Source organism: Choloepus didactylus, chromosome 22, assembly GCF_015220235.1.
Source record: "Choloepus didactylus isolate mChoDid1 chromosome 22, mChoDid1.pri, whole genome shotgun sequence".
In the NCBI taxonomy this organism is placed as follows: domain Eukaryota; kingdom Metazoa; phylum Chordata; class Mammalia; order Pilosa; family Megalonychidae; genus Choloepus; species Choloepus didactylus.
Genome location: NC_051328.1, coordinates 5,532,690 through 5,550,997, shown reverse-complemented (window position 1 = coordinate 5,550,997; position 18,308 = coordinate 5,532,690). Strand labels below are relative to the sequence as shown.

General features: G+C 42.3%; 1 protein-coding gene across 1 annotated transcript in view; it reads left to right on the top strand.

Moving 5' to 3' along the window:
* The first annotated feature begins 2,053 nt into the window (after positions 1–2,053).
* LOC119518903 (nuclear receptor coactivator 5-like) overlaps positions 2,054–18,308 on the top strand; it is a 73,715-nt gene continuing 57,460 nt past the window's right edge. The window contains exons 1-2 of the mRNA XM_037816335.1: positions 2,054–2,082; positions 2,605–2,683. The gene's annotated coding sequence lies outside the window, so the exon portion shown is untranslated. The remainder of the gene's footprint in view (positions 2,083–2,604; positions 2,684–18,308) is intronic.

The following is an 18,308-nucleotide window of genomic DNA, read 5'->3' as shown; positions in this document are numbered from 1 at the left end:
GTTCTTTAAAGTCCTTTTGAGCCATTTATCAAAAATCACATAACCTATTATCAAAAAATATTTTTATTGCTCTCTCAGCCAACAGAGAGCTATATTAGGTCTTCCTTGAGTATGTGGAAAGCTCCTGTCTTGCAAAGGGATTTCTTTTGCAGTCACTGGACGCTCTCACTTATTCTGTTTCTGGAAATATACCCAAAAGTTTTTACCAAGACATCAAATCAGAATTAATTTTACCTGTTTCTCCTTCATTTAGAGGCAACTTCTTTAACTTAATACATTCAGAAACATTTGGCAAAATTGTAATGTTAGTAATTTAAATTTATCTTTGCTAATATATTTTTTGAAAAATAAAAACATTTTCATCTTATCACATGCCTTAAATATATTTTCATCCAAAGCTCGAAGGAGCTGATTTACCTCATTTAATTTACAGACACTCTTCACCGTTTACCATCATTGGGAAAGCCATTCCTTATCATCAAACCAACCAGTGAAATCAGACTTCATTCCTGTTGGAAACTTTAATTCATTTTTTAATGCAAATTTCTGGGAAAATCAACCTGGGCCAAAATACCTTGTATCCAAAGCAGTGCCTCACTCTCAGAAATCTGAACAAGGCAAGAAAGTCAAGAATATAGGATGGATTTAACATACTTTGATTTAAGGAGGCTTTGTGTCCTTATTTCAAATAAGGTGTTCTTATCATTCCTGCATTAGGCCAATCGGGGCAGTGCACCATTGTAATTCAGGTGGGGACAGGTGGGCCTTTCTTTTGTAAAGTAGGATTAAGGGTGGTCCTCAAAGAGGGGATGGGAAGGAGGACAGGATCCCAGAGGTAGGGAACTGGGAGTTCTTGTCCCCAGGAGCCTTCCTCCTTAGATGTTGGGGGGCAGGGCAGGAGAGACTTCTCAGAGGCCTGGCGCTTATGTTGATTCTCCCCTCCCCACCCCTCCACCCCTAAACCTGCTTTTTACCCATCTTCACTGTTTTAGTAAAAGGCCCAGCATCCATCCGTTGCTCAGCCAAGAACCTGGGTGTTATCCTTGATTCCTCTGTACTCCCAACCCCTTTATCCAAGCCATCAAGTCTGCCCCCTTACTTCCAAAATGCATCCCAGATCTACTCTCTTCTTACCTCCATCACTGCCACCCAAGTCCAGGTCACTTTGGCCATGCCTGTATGATTACAGTAGCATCTTAACTCCTTTTCCTGCTTTGCCTCCTGTCCCCATACAATTCTTCCTCCGTATAGTAGAGTCAGAAGGATTCTGCCCCTCCCTTGAGTAAAACCTCCCCATTCCGTTCCTCTGCACTTGGAATACAATCTGAATACTATCTGACCTAGTAAGATGACCAACGTGTCCTGACAACCATTCCCAGTCCTGGGCAAACCAGAACAGGTGGTCCCCCTACTCAAGGCCTGCAGGATCTGAGCCTCCTGCCTCTGCAGCTGCTTTTCACACGACCCCTCCTCCCACCGCTCTCTGGGCTCCAGCTCTGTGGACCTTCTCCCCTTCCTCGAAGGAGCCTTGCCTTCACTTGCTCTTCCCTCTCATATGTTAAGCCCCAGCTCCATGTCTCCTCAGAGAGGTGTCCGCTCATTCCAGCCGAGACAGTTCTTTCACCACCACCTGCCCCTCCCACTTGCTCACTGCGGAACTGGAATCTCTCTGTGCCTCACTCTTCCTTCCTATAAAATGGGGACAGGTGCTTTCCTGAAAGGACCGTGGTGGGGACTCAGTGATACCCTCCTGGCCAAGCCCTGGGCCCGCTGCTGGGCCCACTCAAAAATGCTTCAAATTAGTTGTGATGATTAAACGGGCCTGTTTTCTTCCTGGCCCCTGCCAGTATCTGATTTCATGGCATTTTGCATTAAGGCAGAGATCCGCTTTATTTCTCTGGGTTCCTAGAACTATGCCTGGCACACCCAAGCGCTCCAGACGTTTGCTAAGAGAATGAAGCCGAGTCCGAGGTCCTGGGAGATACCGGAGAGGGGGCAGTCTGGGCTAGGAGTGTTCCGGGACTTTCTTACATAACACTGCTGTTCCTTACCTCTCTTCGGCACGCACGCCCTCCTGGGGAGGTAAGTGGAAGGTATTCTGGTAAGAAAGGCGAGAACAGAAGCTGAGAGGAGCCGCAGGGCGGCCCCTGCAGGCGGAGAAAGACAGCGCGGAGGGGAACACTGCGGCGTCGGGTGGTGCATTCCTTTCTTTACAGGGCTTTCTGCCAATTAGGAGGGTACACAGGGTCTTGGAAATGTGAGGTACGTGAGCTTTGGCCAATAGCGGATTACACATGGTTTAGCCTCCTGACTTGGCCATGCCTGGTTTGCAGATTTAAACAGGAGAGGTGGGGGAGGGAGGGAACGGCGATGTGGCGCCAACGGGAGTGGCGCGAAGTGGGAGGGGACAGCAGTGTGGCGCGTGGCCTGATCCGCAACCTGGCTTTACAAAAGAGGGGCATGCGGGCGGGGCCCAGGGCCGAGACCTCACAGTTAGGGGAGGTGGGGACAGGAAGTCCCTGAAGACCCGCGGCCCGGGCTCAAGGACCCTGAGAAGGATCCCGCTTCCCTCACGTATCCTTCCGTGGACTTCGCCATTTGCAGCGGGCCGAGTTTGGTCTCCAGTTGGCAGAGTCTCTGCAGCCGATCAACACTGGGCCGCTTACGAGCTGCGGGACCTCAGGTAAGTTCCCCGATCCGCTGCGCTTCAGGTGCTCACCTGTAAAACCGGAAGGAGAGAGGCGGCCACGGTCTCGGCGGGAGGGTTCCGGCCCATGCATGCAAGTGCTACACAAGTAGTAGCTACTATGATGAGTATTTTTATTGCCATGCACCCGATTGTTTAAGTCCCCAAATCTAGAAGTTATTCATGCCCTTCCGTTTGCCTCATGTCCTCACATCCCGGCCATCAGCGAATGCAACCCTCTGCAAGTCCACCCGGCCGCTCAGACATCTCCAATGCGGCCGCCGCAGCTGCCACCAAGTCCCGGCCTCACGCCCGCTTCCCCCGCGCTCCTCCGCTCTGGAATATCCAACCGAGGCCATTCTCCAGGGTGCATCCCGAGAGGGCACCTTCCCCTTGTAAAATGACAAAATACGAGCAAAGAATAGAAGTTCCGCACGTGAAGGTTAGGAAGACTGAGAGTAAAATGTCCCCCGGGAGCCCGCTCCCCAGCCTGGGAAATGCAAGCCTCGCGAACCCTTTGCCGGCCGATTGCCCGTCTCAACCCCGAGACACTCTGCCCCAGACTGGGAATTCATTCTTTTTAAATCATTCTCTTGCTTTTCTTCATAGTTTCGCCACGTATGTGTGTATCCCTAAACAATTGGTCTGTCAAGTTTGTAAATTTTACAAAAATAGTATCTTGTGAATATTCCTCCGAGAGTTGCTTTTTTTAAAGAAAAGATTCATCATTACTAATTCTAAGGTTCATCTACTTGATGTGTGTCACTGTAGGCAGTCATTTTCACCTCTATATAGCAGTCCATTGTATAATATTCCATTATTTATTTATACATTTTGTTGACATTTGGATTACTTTTTCTATTTTCTCCTCCCTTCCCCCCTTTATTTCTATTATCAATGATACTTATTCATGTCTCCTGTATTTGTACAGGGTTTTCTCCAAGGCAGAGGCTTTCACTCTTTTACCCCTTCTATTCTCTGTAAGAAGTGTGTTTTATGTCGTGACACAGAGGCACATATACTTATCTCGGTTGTTGGGGATGTACCTTGGTATTTTCTATTCTATTCTATTTCATTTTTTAAAAAAGAGATTGATCCAGATCCACAGAATGATTTCATTATTCACCTGTGGCTCACACTCCACAGTGTGAAAAACTCTGTTGTGTGGTCTGGGGATATACCAAGGAGTGGGATAATTCTATCATGGGGTAGGAACATCTTCAACCTTGTCAGATGGGCCCTCACCCAGCCTGGTATAAGGATTCATATTTGCTCCAATCCTCACTTGGTGGTGTGAGACTTCTTAATTTTTGCCAATCTACTGGGTATAAAATGGTATCTCATTAATAATATGCCTGTCCATGTCTTTTGCCCATTTTATATTTATGTTGTGACTTTTTACTTCCTTTACCAGCAAAAGATAATGATCAGAAGTCCTCAGTTTTAACTTAGTCAAATTTATCAGTAACTTCTTTCTATATATATAGTTATTACTTTTTGGATCGTGTTTAAAAATTTCTTCCCTATTCTCTGGTCATTAAATATATTCTCCAAAATTGTCTTCTAAAGTTTAGTCTTTCACATTTAGATCTTTAACCACCAGGAACTGATGCAATTTCCATCTGGATTACCAGTTGTCCCGGGACCATTTACTAAAAGAGCCCATTCCCTCCCACTAATAAGCTAGGGCAGGGCTGTAATATCAAATCTGTTTCCTTGGTCGATGTGTGGTTTCCTGTCCTATATCACACTGTTGTAATTAAGGAGTGTCTTAAGTATTCTTGGCCCCCTGCTCTTCCGTATCTACTTTAGACATAGCTGGACAAATTTTGTGAAATATCCTGTTGAGACTTTGATTGGAACGTCATTGACTATAGAAGTCGTTTTGGGGAAAGTTGACATCTTTATAATATTTGACCAGTCCATCACTAACATCAGATAACTCTCCATTCATTTAGATCTTTTAGGTCCTTCAATAATGATTTTCTCCTTATTGTAGATTTAAAAGAGAGCTTTAAAAAATGTAAACTGGACTTGTTCCTTTCCTTGATTATAATTTGATAATGGTGTTACATTGCCCAAATTCCTTACCTGTATGTACACAACCTGGCCCCTGACTGCTTCTTCAATTTTATCTCTTAAAACTAGCCCCCACACCCAGCTTCATGGGCTGTTCCTCTTGCTCACCCCTGGCAAGTTGCAATAACTATTTAGTGTTTCCCCTCTAGTGGGAAGACTTCCCAGTTCTTCACCCCGCCACCCTCTGCCTGGCCAATACCTAGCTCAAATGCTTCTACATCCCAGAGGACTTTTCTCAACACCCTGTTCAAAATCATCCAGTTATGCTCTTTTGTAGCCAGAGAGAGCATCTATTCTTTTCCCTTCCACCGTCTATGGCCATTGGCAATCTATGGACTCATCTGTGTTTATCTTTAATGTCTGGCTCCTCCAATAGCTGCAAACTTCCGAGGGACCTTGGCTGTTTGGTTCATCAAGGTGCCTGGTACATTGCTTAGCACATAAGAGATCTGCAATAAATGTTTGTTAAAGGAAGGAGGGAAGGGAGAAAGGGATTTCCCTCTTAGTAAGGAAAGAACAAAGTCAAATGAGGGATGTTAGGGGTAAAAATGGGCTGTATCTTAAAAAGGAAATAGAGCATAGCCCTTTAATGGTGGTTATAGCTTTTAAAAATGGCTTTAATATAACGTAGAATAAATTCTAGTTGCAGATGAATGTGATTGTTAGTTCAAGGGGATGAACGTAAGAGGTTGCACCAATGCAGACCCCAACAGTATATGGGGAGGGAGTTTGGGAATATTTGAGCCTGGCCTGGGGAAGTCTCTTTAAATACGTGCTCTTCCAAAATTTTGCTTTTTTTTTCTGCTCAGAGCTTTTATGCATGGTCCTCAGCAGCCTGGAATTCACTTCTCCTCCACAACATCCTTTGCTTAATTTCTCTTTTATACATCTTTACACACCCCTCCCCAAATTAGGTCAGATTCTCCTGTTTAATGCTCTTCCATAGCATCCTGCTCTTTTTCATGGCAAGAGTTATCTCCATAGGAAATGTGGGCTCATCTCCGTCCTACAGGTGCACTGGGTCTCCTGCTGCATGTATCAAGCCTGTCAGTCTCACAGCCCTTGCATTTGCTGTCCACTCTGCCTGGATCTCCTTCCCCCAGTTGTTCACAAGGCTGGCAACTTCTTATCTAAAACTTAGCTCAAATGTTACCTCCTTAGGAAGGGCTTCCTGACCATCCATCTAAAATAGCTCCATCTTCCAGTTTTGCTCCATATTTGTTTCCCGGGGCTGCCATAATAAAGTACCACAAACTGGATGGCCTGAGACAACAAAAGTTTATACTCACAGTTCTGGAAGCCAGAAGTCTGAAATCGCTGTGTGAGCAGCGTTAGTGCTTTCTAAAGGCTCTGAGGGAGAATCCATTCTGTGCCTCTCTCCTAGCTTCTGTGGCTGCTGGCATTCCTCAGCATTCTTTGGCTTGTGGGCACATCACTCCAATTTCTATCTCTGTCTTCATATCACTTTCTCCTCTGTGTGTCTTCTCTCCTCTCCTCTCCTCTCCTCTTCTCTTCCAAGAACACTTGTCATCGGCTTTAGGGCCCACTTGGATAGTCCAGGATGATTTCATCTCCAGATTCTTAACTTAATAACATCCACAAAGACCCTTTTTCCAAATAATGTCATATTCACAGGTGCAGGATGAACATATCTTTGGGGGGTGGGAGGTGATGGGACACACCATTAAAGCATGACATACTCTATCACATTATCCTTTTTCTTTTTTTATTTTTTTCAGAACACTAATACATCTGAAATTATCTAGTTTATTGATGTGTTCTAACTTCTGGTTATGATCCATTAGTGGGTTATACAATGTAGTGGATTTGGACTAGTATTCAAAAGTTTTGAATAGAAATTTAAAAACAAAAAGATAAAATAGAAATATTGGAGTGAATTGCATATGGTAAGTTTAAGAGCTGAGACTGCCTGCAAATATCAGGACTGAGAACTGAGGCCATTTGTGTCACCATCACCATAGCTTAATTATTTGTTCCAGGGAAGTCTTGTCCCAATCTAAGATTGTTCTCCTACTTCGTACGTATATTTACAATATGACTACTTTTTGTGCTTAACTTTCTACGTAGCATAATTTCTCTCTGGATACTTTAGAATTTCAGTGGCCGTTTAGAATTATTTCATCCACTTTGGGGAATTTAGAAGAAAAAGGGAACAAAATTCCAATATCCAGTGGTCCTCATTTTTTTTTCATTGTTATGAGGAAGCTTCCAAAAGAAATTTAGATTCCAGAATCACTTCCTTACAAGATTCCTTTGTCAAGGCAAATGAAAACTGTGAAAATCTTAAATCCAGTCCTCTTTTAGATCTCCCCTGCCCCACAATGACATCTTGAACCTAAAGGCCTTGATCACACTACTTCTCTTCCTTTTCCGTGCTCCTCCATTTTCCCTGCCCTTACTCTTCTTTCAGACGTGCTTCCCTTGCTGGCCAGGAACCTCTCCAAAGGTCGGTTTTGCCTCTTAAAGTTAAAACTCTTTGGAGCAGAGAAAGTTAATTGGTCTGAGCAGAGAGCCATTGTTAAAGGCTTTCTGAGACTGGGACAAATTAGATGAAAGTTTACAGATGAATTTGTAATAGTTCTAGGAGTGTATAATCCAGGGCTTCTGGGTCTATATCAACTGGTTCATATGTTAGTCAGAATCTCAGCTGCCAAAAAAGTGGATAGAAAAGTTAGAGTGGGAAGACCCTGAAGATAATGTGAGAGATCCCAGTTTGCATGGGGAGTAGGGGATTTAGTAAGGCTGTAGATGTTGGGCAAGATGTTCTAGAGGCTATTTCCTATGAATACAGCTTGGATTCTTATCCTGCCATGCAAGTACAAAGGTGAATCCACTGGAGACCTCAGGGATAGATTCTTTAACAGTTTAAATAGAATTCAGGAGTAGATCCTGAAGGACCTGCTATCCAACTTTTTTTTCACTTTTTGTGAATGGCCTTAAGCCAGAAATAGGGTACTTAATAGGCAAACAAACAAAAAAAACTGGCATGGGAATTAGCCCCATTGCCAGATCTCCAACTCCTTGAAAAACATTTTGTAATAAAAGCAGAATAAAACCCCAAAGAAACTGATGGCTGTATAGAGAAAACAACTGGATACTTTCACCCCAGACTTTTAGCACCAGAATAGGGTCCTTTTGATAGAGACACCTGTAGACACCTGTAAAGTCAAAAGTCAAAAGGAGATTGGATAAACAGCTGTCCTGAGCTAGTTAGGGAACTAAAGGAAAAAATAAAGTGGATGATCAATAAAATAGCTACAAAAGAGAGGCATCCTCCCATTTTCCCATTTTACCCTTAGATTTCTCTAAATATTAAAGGAGAATCTTGCAAAAATTTGATTATTATGTCACTACAATATCAATCTTAAACCCTATCACTGTTTTTTTTTTAAAGTAAAACAAATTTATTTATACTTTTGACTCATTGTTATAGAACAGTGTTTTTTTTTGTTTGTTTTTTAATTCCGTTTTATTGAAATATATTCACATACCATAGAATCATCCATGGTATACAATCAACTGTTCACAGTACGATCATATAGTTATGCATTCATCACCACAATCTATTTCTGAACATTTTCCTTACATCAGAAAGAATCAGAATAAGAGTAAAAAAAAAAAAAAAAAATTAAAGAAAGAACACCCAAACCATCCCCCCCATCCCACCCTATTTGTCATTTAGTTTTTATCCCCATTTTTCTACTCATCCATCCATACACTAGATAAAGGGAGTGTGATCCACAAGGTTTTCACAATCACACTGTCACCCCTTGTAATCTACATTGTTATATAATTGTCTTCAGGAGTCCAGACTACTGGGTTGGAGTTTAGTAGTTTCAGGTATTTACTTCTAGCTATTCCAATACATTAAAACCTAAGAGGTGTTAACTATGTAGTGCATAAGAATGTCCACCAGAGTGACCTCTCGACTCCATTTGAAATCTCTCAGCCACTGAAACTATTTCATCTCATTTTGCATCCCCCTTGTGGTCAAGAAGATATTCTCAATCCCACAATGCTGGGTCCAGATTCATCCCCGGGAGTCATATCCTGGGTTGCCAGGGAGATTTACGCCTCTAAGAGTTGGGTCCCACATGGGGGAGGGCAGTGAGTTCACCTGCTGAGGTGGCTCAGTTAGAGAGAGAGAGGACCACATCTGAGCAACAAATAGGTACTCAGGGGGAGACTCTTAGGTACAATTATATGCAAGTTTAGCCTCTTCTTTGCAGTAAGGAGCTTCATAAGGGCAAGTCCCACGACCGAGGGCTTGGCATATCAAACCACCAGTCCCAATGTTTGTGACCACATCAACACCAGTCCAGGTGAGGAAATCCAACACTTCTGCACCTTCCTCCAGCTCCTCCTATAACTGCTTAACAGCCCCTTCCTCAAAGACAATGAACAACAGAGTTGGTGGTTATCGCTATTAACCTTCACACACTCCCCATGTCCCAGCCCTTAATCACAACCTCAGACCTTTTTTTTAAACTTTAATTTATCGAAAAATTTAAAAACAAACAACAATGAAAAATACATTTCAAACAAAACAAAGCAAAGGAATAAGAAAAACAACCTAAAATAACTACTTTGCTTCCAAATGTTCCTACCGTACCCCAAGAAAACTAACAAACCATAACCAAACAAAGGGATAAGAAAATGAAATAACCTAAAATAACTACATTGTTTTCAAGATGATCCTACCATACCCAAGAAAATTTGGAAACCATAATCATTCCTGAGCATTCCCATAACATTGACATTACCCTCAACAGATGATCTGTTCTTATTAGATTATCTTTCCCCCTTCACTAGTTGCTGTCTATCTCTAGGTCCCCTACATTTTACAATATAAAATATTTATTTAGCATTTTTCACAGAGTTCACATTAGTGGTAACATACAATATCTCTCTTTTTGTGTCTGGCTTATTTCACTGAGCATTATGTCTTCAAGGTTCATCCATGTTGTCATATGTTTCACAACCTCGTTACTTCTTACTGCTGTGTAGTATTCCATTGTGTGTATATACCACATTTGTTTATCCACTCATCTGTTGAAGGACATTTGGATTGTTTCTATTTCTTGGCAATTGTGAATAATGCTGCTGTGAACATCAGTGTGCAAATATCTGTTTGTGTCACTGCTTTCAGATCTTCTGAGTTTATACCAAGAAGTGAAATTGCTGGATCGAAGGGTAACTCGATATCTAGTTTTCTAAGGAACCACCAAAGTGGCTGTACCATTATACAGTCCCACCAGCAATGAATAAGAGTTCCAATTTCTCCACATCCTCTCCTGCATCTGAGTTTTCTGTTTGTTTAATGGCAGCCATTCTAATTGGTGTGAGATGATAACTCATTGTGATCTTAATTTGCATTTCCCTAATAGCTAGTGAAGATGAACATTTTTTCTTGTATTTTTTAGCCATGTGTATTTCCTCTTCAGTGAAATGTCTTTCCATATCTTTTGCCCATTTCACAATTGGGCTGTTTGTACTATTGTCATTGAGTTGTAGGATTTCTTTATATATGCAAGATATCAGTCTTTTGTCAGATGCATGGTTTCCAAATATTTTTTCCCATTGTGTTGGCTGCTTCTTCACTTTTTTTTGACAAATTCCTTTGAGGTACAGAAGCTTTTAATTCTGAGGAGTTCCCATTTATCTATTTTTTCTTTTGTTGCTTGTGCTTTGTGTGGAAGGTGTAAGAAGCGACCTCCTAATACAAGGTCTTGCAGATGATTCCGTACATTATCTTCTAGGAGTTTTATGGTGTTGTCTCTTATATTGAGTTCTTTACTCCACTTTGAGATAGTTTTTGTGAAGGGTGTGAGGTAGGGGTCCTCTTTCATTCTTTTGCATATGGACATCCAGTTCTCCCAACCCATTTGTTGAAGAGACTGTTATGTCCCAGTTCAGTGGTTTTGGGGGTTACAATATCCATCTTAAACCCTATCACTGTTAAACAGCCCCTTCCTCAGAGACAATGAACAATGAAGATGGTGGCTATCTATATGAACCTTAGACACGCCACATGTCCCAGCCCTTAATCACAACCTCAGACCTTTAATAAGAAAATATCCTCCTTTGTGACATGAGTCTCACTAACATAATGATGAGGAACCTATTGTGCAGATGGAATTTGCCAGGTTAAATGCTCTCTGAATGGCCTGTTCTCTGAAATGCCTGAAGAATCCCCTATTCATGATCAGGACATAGCTCATTTTGACATTGTCTTATTCTTACTAAATCGCCCAGAACAAAGATTTCCATGATATTTATCTTAGGGTTTATCTAGGTTTATCTTAGAGTTCACCCCCCCCCTTTCCCTCCCCTCCCTTCCCCTCTCCGCCCTCCCCTCTGTTGTCAAATGGTTTTCATTTATTCAAATACTCTTTTGGTCCAACTTTCATTCTCCTCTCTTTTTGGGACTCTGATGATACAAATGTTGAATCTTTTTGTTATTGTTCCAGGTCCCTCTGTTCATTGTGTTTCTCCAGTCTGTTTTCTTTCTGTTGTTCGGATTGGGCAAATTCCAGTCGGCTGTCATTGATTCTACCCTCTGTCATCCCCCTCTATTACTAGCCTATTTCCAGTGAATTTTTAAAATTTCAGATAGTGTATCTTTCAGTTTCATAATTTCCACTTTTTAAAACTTTGATTTCTTTGCTGAGATTTTCTACTTTTTCATTTGTTTGAAGATAGTTTTTAATTGTTCAAGTATTTTTATGATGGCATTGTAAAAATCCTTTTCAGATAATCCCAACATTTGATTCATTTCAGTGACGGTTTCAGTTGCTTGTCTTTTCTTGTTTAAATTATGATTTTCTTGGTTCTTGGTATGATAGATGTGCTGGTTTGAATGTGTTATGTACCCCAGAAAAAGTCATATTCTTTGATGCAATCTTGTGGGGCAGATATATTAGTGGGCATTAAGTTGGATTAGGTTGTTTGCATGGAAATGTGCCCGACCCAAATGTAGGTGATAACTCTGATGAGATAATTTCCATGGAGGTGTGGCCCCACCCATTCAGGGTGGGCCTTGATCAGCAGAGCCATATAAATGAGCCGACAAACAGAAGGAAATCGGTGCTGCTGAGAATGACCTTTTGAAGAGGAGCTACAGCCAAGAGGGACACTTTGAAGAACACACTGGAACTGAGAGAGGAGCTTCAGCTTACAAAGACATTTTGGAGATGGCCTTTGAAAGCAGACTTTTGCGCCAGAGAAGCTAAGAGAGGACAAATGCCCCAAGAGCAACTAAGAGTGACATTTTTGAGGTACTGCAGCCTAGAGAGGAATGTCCTGGCAGAAAGTCATTTTGAAACCAGAACTTGGAGCAGATACCAGCCACGTGCCTTCCCAGCTAACAGAGGTTTTCCGGATGCCATCAGCCATCCTCCAGTGAAGGTACCTGATTGTTGATGCATTACCTTGGACACGTTATGGCCTTAAGAATGTAACTGTGTAACCAAATAAACCCCCTTTTATAAAAGCCAATCCATTTCTGGTGTTTTGCATTCCAGCATTAGCAAACTAGAACAATAGGTAATTTTATTTTTTTTTATAGTAAACTAGATATTATGGTAGGACACTCTGGGTCTTATTTAATTATTTCATTTTAGCAGGCAGTCACTCTTTTTAGGTTTGGCATTCAGGACCTGGTCTAGTTTTATGGGCTGGGGTTCCAATGACAGCTAAATTTTCAGTGCCTTGCAGTGCTTGATTCATCTGTGCCTCAGGGGCTCCCATTGGTTGGTACTAGTGTTTTCTGAGGGGATGGAAGAGGGGAATCTCAGGCCCATAGAGATGAGGAGGCACTCAGTGGGGTGTCCCTGCCTGTGGGGAGCAGGGAGCTTCTTGAGCTGGGTGCTTATTGTGGTGGGATCCCCCTAACAGTGCCCCTCAGCTGCCTTAATGTCTCTGGTTGGGGGAGAAAAGTATCAGGCCCATAAGGTCAAAGAGACTTTCAGAGCCAGGGCATTTGTGGCTGGGTCCCTCTTCTCTGTTCCCCTCTCCTGCCCAGTGTCTCTGGGAGAGTGGAGTCTTAGGACCATAGGGTCAAAGAGGCTTCCTGTGCTGAGCCATTTGATGTGGCCTCCTCCTGGTTCCATCCACTGCCTAGATGTCTCCCAATGGGAGAAGGAAGTCTCAATTAAATGGGGATAAAGAAAATTCCTGGATGAGGCTGCTTGATGTGGCTGGACCCCTTTTGCTGGTTCTGCCTGATTTCTTTGGTATCTCTTGGCAGGGGAGAGGAGTCTCAGGCCTGGTGGGGAAATAGAATGCTTACCCCACCTGTTTATTGTTGGTGGGATCCTGATGGATTCTCCTTGCTGTTTGGTGTTGGGCTCACCTGATGTTGTCAAAGGTATTCCCATTCAGTCTGGGAAAAGAATTTAACGTATCTGGTCTGGCTTCTATAGGTATGTTGTATGTTGGGAAATGCTAGGTCTGAGTTGCCTTTTTCTGTGGGGTAGGGAGACATAAGACACCATCCTTTTACATTCTGCCTCCAATCCTGGGATCCCCAACCAGTCTGCCTTCTTCTTACCACCTTTCAGAATTCTCCTTCTGTTGCTTCTTGCCTAATTTCCAGGGATTGTATTTGTGCTTACAGGTGAGGAGCAGGGAGGAATGGGTCTATGCCATCTTCTCTCATGAGATAATTCTGACCATTAGCACAGGAATTAAGCACAGAGTAGGAATCCCGGGATTCATGTCTTTCAGCTGGAAAGATGCAGGGTTTCATCCTCTGACAATTGGACTGCAAATGAGGATTCTCAAATTCTTCTAGAAGCAAATAATATGGGAAGAAAGACAGCTACCCCAAGACCATCCGATTAAGTAGATGACATGCATGGTAGACAGCTTTCACTCAAGGTTCTGGCTTACTGTAGTTCATTCTGTTCTTTGTGCTCTGCCCATTTACCGTAAGGTAAAGAGGGAACAAATTTCATTCATGCTTATCTTTTTTCCAAGTTTCTGATTTTTGTTGCCTATTTATGAGTATGATATTAATAACTGGTTACAAATGATTCATTCATTATCCAGTCCTCAGGAAAAAATCCAATTGCTATGTATGTTTCTGTTTCCTTTTGTGGGCTAGTCACCTTCCATTATTCCCCATTCCATAGTCAGAACAATTAGAACACCTTCTCAGCAACAAGAGCATGGGGGAGAAAAGACTTAATAACTTCTTTGAAAGTTGATATAATTATACATGTACACCAGCCTAATACACCTTATGGTGTGATCCTAGAAAAGGAGGAAGTATTTAGGGACACTAGACCCTACCTAGACCTAAGGTTGACACTAGCATTTGCAAGAGAAGTTGCATTTAAATTTCTGTGCTAGAAGGAAAATTTAACTGGTGATGCCTGACCAATCAATGCTGCCTGCCTCTCCTTGATCCTTCATACTTTTGCTCAGAAGAAGGAACTCCTCATTTTCCAAATAACCTCATTGTGAAGGATTTAAGATAGCAACAAATTCTTTGACATTCCTTACATTAAGAGGTGGGGACTATGGCTTCCTTCCTTGAATCTGGGTGAGCTTTCTGGTTGCTTTGACCTGTAGAATAGAACAAAACAATGGTATACTTAGGAAGATAAGGCTGTAAACTAATAAATAACTATTTACTTTAGGAAATTCTTTTAAACTAATTTATCTGGACAGTTTGTGGGGTGGGCTTTCCCATCAGGATAATAGATTGCTCATCTGGGAAAACAGCTTGCTTAACAGTTTCACTTGCTTTAATACACTTGCCTTCTTGTGTTCACCAATTCTACAACATTATGTCATGAAATCTGCCATTCCCAATCAATTCCCTGTTTTAAAAAACCTGCTTTAAAACACTTGAGACCAGATGCCAACCCTTCCTTTCCTTGCTTCCCCCTTCCAAGAGATTAAGACTGTCAAGGTGGTATTCTCCATTACTGCAGCAAGTCTAATAAAGTTATTTTTGCTTGATCACAGGTTTTCTGATAGTCTTTTTTTTTTAAATTCCATATTATTGAGATATATTCACATACCATACAGTCATCCATGGTGTACAATCAGTTGTTCACAGCACCATTATGTAGCTGTACATTCATCACCACATTCAATTTTTGAACATTTTCATTACCATATGCAAAAAAGAATAAGAATAAAAGTTAAAGTGTAAAAGAACACCCAAAACATCCCATCCCCCACTCCCTCCCTATTATCTATTTACTTTCTGTTCTCATTTTTCTATTCATCTGTCCATATACTGTAAAAAGGGAGTGGGAGACACAAGTTTTCATATTCACACAGTCACACAGTCCCCCAGTGTAAGCCATATAGTTATACAATCATCTTCAATGCAGGGCTGTTGGGCTTCCCCACACCTCGATGGTTGCTGATATGCTCACAGACATAGGGGACTGGTGGTTTGATGGGCTCGGCCCTCTACCACGGGACTTGCCCTTAGCAAGACTGTTGCTGCAAAGGAGAGGCTAGGCCTGCTTATAATTGTGCCTAAGTTTCTCCTCCTGAATGCCTCTTTGTTGCTCAGATGTGACCCTCTCTCTCTAGCTAAGCCAACTTGGCAGATGAAATTACTGCCCTCCCCCCTACATGGGATCTGACACCCAGGGGAGTAAATCTCCCTGGCAACATGGAATATGACTCCTGGGAAGGAATCTAGACCCAGCATCGTGGGATGGAGAACATCTTCTTGACCAAAAGGGGGATGTGAAAGGAAATGAAATAAGCTTCAGTGGCTGAGAGATTCCAAAAGGAGCCGAGAAGTCACTCTGGTGGGCACTCTTACGCACAATATAGACAACCCTTTTTAGGTTCTAATGAATTGGAATAACTAGCAGTAAATACCTGAAACTAACAAACTATAACCCAGAACCCTTGAATTTTGAAGATGACTGTGTGACAATGTAGCCTATGAGGGGAGACAATGTGATTGGGAAAGCCATATGGACCACACTCCCCTTTGTCCAGTGTATGGATGGATGAATAGAAAAATGGCAGAAAAAAAAAAAAGGCACCCAGTGTTCTTTTTTACTTTAATTGTTCTCTTTCACTTTAATTTTGATTCTTATTATTTTTGTGTGTGTGGTAATGAAAATGTTCAAAAATTAATTTTGGTGATGAACACACAACTATATAATGGTACTGTGAACAACTGAATGTACACTTTGTGTGACTGCATGGTGTGTGAATATATCTCAATAAAACTGAATTAAAAAAAAAAGAATCAAGGCTACTGGGTTGCAGTTCAACAGTTTCAGGTATTTCCTTCTAGCTATTCCAATACACTAAAAACTAAAAAGGGATATCTATATAATGCATAAGAATAAACCTCCAGAATGACCTCTTGACTCTATTTGAGATCTCTCAGCCACTGAAACTTTATTTTGTTTCATTTAGCTTTCCCTTTTGGTCCAAGAAGTTTTTCTTAATCTCACAATGCTAGAGCCAAGTTCATCAGCACAAGTCATGTCCTACTGTTCTAATTTTCTAATGTTGCTGGGATGCAAAACACCAGAGATGGATTGGCTTTTATAAAAGGGGGTTTATTTGGTTACACAGTTACAATGTCCAAGGTAAGTGTCCAAGGTAAGTCATCAACAATCGGGTACCTTCACCGGAGGATGGCCAGTGGTGTCTGGAAAACCTCTGTTAGCTGGAAAGGCACATGGCTGGTGACTGCTCCAGAGTTCTGGCTTCAAAATAGCTTTCTCCCAGGATGTTCCTCTCTAGGCCACAGCTCCTCTTCAAAATGTCACTCTCAGTTGCTCTTGGGGCATTTGTCCTCTCTTAACTTCTCCAGGGCAAGAGTCTGCTTTCAACGGCCATCTTCAAACTGTCTCTCATCTGCAGTTACTCTCTCAGCTTCTGTGCATTCTTCAAAGTGTCCGTCTTGGCTGTGGCAAGCCCGCTCCTTCTGTCTGAGCTTATATAGTGCTCCAGTAAACCAAACAAGGCCCATGCTGAATGGGCGGGGCCACACCTCCATGGATAGTATCCAATCAGAGTCACACCCACAGTTGGGTGGATCGCATCTCCATGGAAACACCCAAAGAATTACAATCTAATCAACACTGATACATCTGCCTGCACAAGATTACATAAAAGATAATGGCATTTTGGGGGACATAATACATTCAAACTGGCACATTCCATCCCTTGAACCCCAAAATGACATGATCTTTCCATCTACAAATACATTCATCCCATTGCAATATCACAAAAACTTAAATCATTTCGGTAACAATAGGTAAGTACAAATCAAAATCAATTACAGGTGTGGTCGGCCCTAAGGCATAATTCTCCTTTAGCTGTAGACCTGTGAAACTTAGAACAAGTTATATGCTTCCAATATACAAAGGAGGGACAGTCAATAGGATAAACATTCCCATTGCCATAAGGAGAAACTGAAAGGAAAACAGGGTTTAAGGGACCAAAACAATTCTTGAAACCCACAGGGCAAACTCCATTAGATTTTGAAGTCTGAGAGTAATTTACAGAATGACGTTGCATCCTTGGGGCTCCAGAGAGTGGGAGTCTAACCCTTTTTAAGGGCCTTTGCGGCAGCCTTTCCTCTCCAAACTCTGAGGTGAGTGCTCCAACATGTCCACACATTGGGGAGACCATCTTCTTGGCCCCACCCTCCTCAAACATTGGGGCAGCACCTGGATTCTCTTCCATCTCCAGGGCACACGCTCAACCCCCTCAGAACAGTGGGGTGGTGGCCAGGCTCTCCCCAGTCCCCTGGGAATGTGCTCCACCCTCTTTCAGGCCTGAGGTGGCAACACCTTTGCTAAACACCTAGGTGCCTAGGTGGAATGCCCACCCTCAACCTCTGGGTTAAACTCCCTCTTTCCATGCGTGTGACACCCACAGTTGGGTGGATCGCGTCTCCATGGAAACACCCAAAGAATTACAATCTAATCAACAGTGACACATCTGCCTGCACAAGACTACATCAAAAATAATGGTGTTTGGGGGACATAATACTTTCAAACTGGCACACTTATGTTGCCAAGGAGTTCCATATCCCTGAGAATCATGTTCCATGTAGTGGGGAGTGCCATGAGTTTAACCTGCAGAATTGGCTTAGAGAGCGAGGCCACATATGAGCAACAAAAGAGGTTCTCTGGGGGTGACACTTAGGCACCATTTTAAGTAGGCTTAGCCTCTCCCTTGTAGTAACAATCTTCATAAGAGCAAGCCCCGAGGTTGAGGGCTCAGCCTTCTAATTTGGTAGTCCCCAATGCCTGTGAGAATATAATTAATTCCCCAAGTGGGGAAATTTCATTTTTCCACATTTTCCCACAGTCTCTCAAGGGGCTTTGCAAAGACATCTTCCTTCTCTGCCAGAATTGTTCTGGGATTTATTGGGGCTTCACACTAACCTGCACAAACCAACCAGACCTCACTACCCAATCAATGCTCCATATAATTATGTTGTTTGAATAATCTGACCATAGAAGTCAAATTATATAATGTGTTACAAAAAATATAGATCCTGCACTTAATAAAC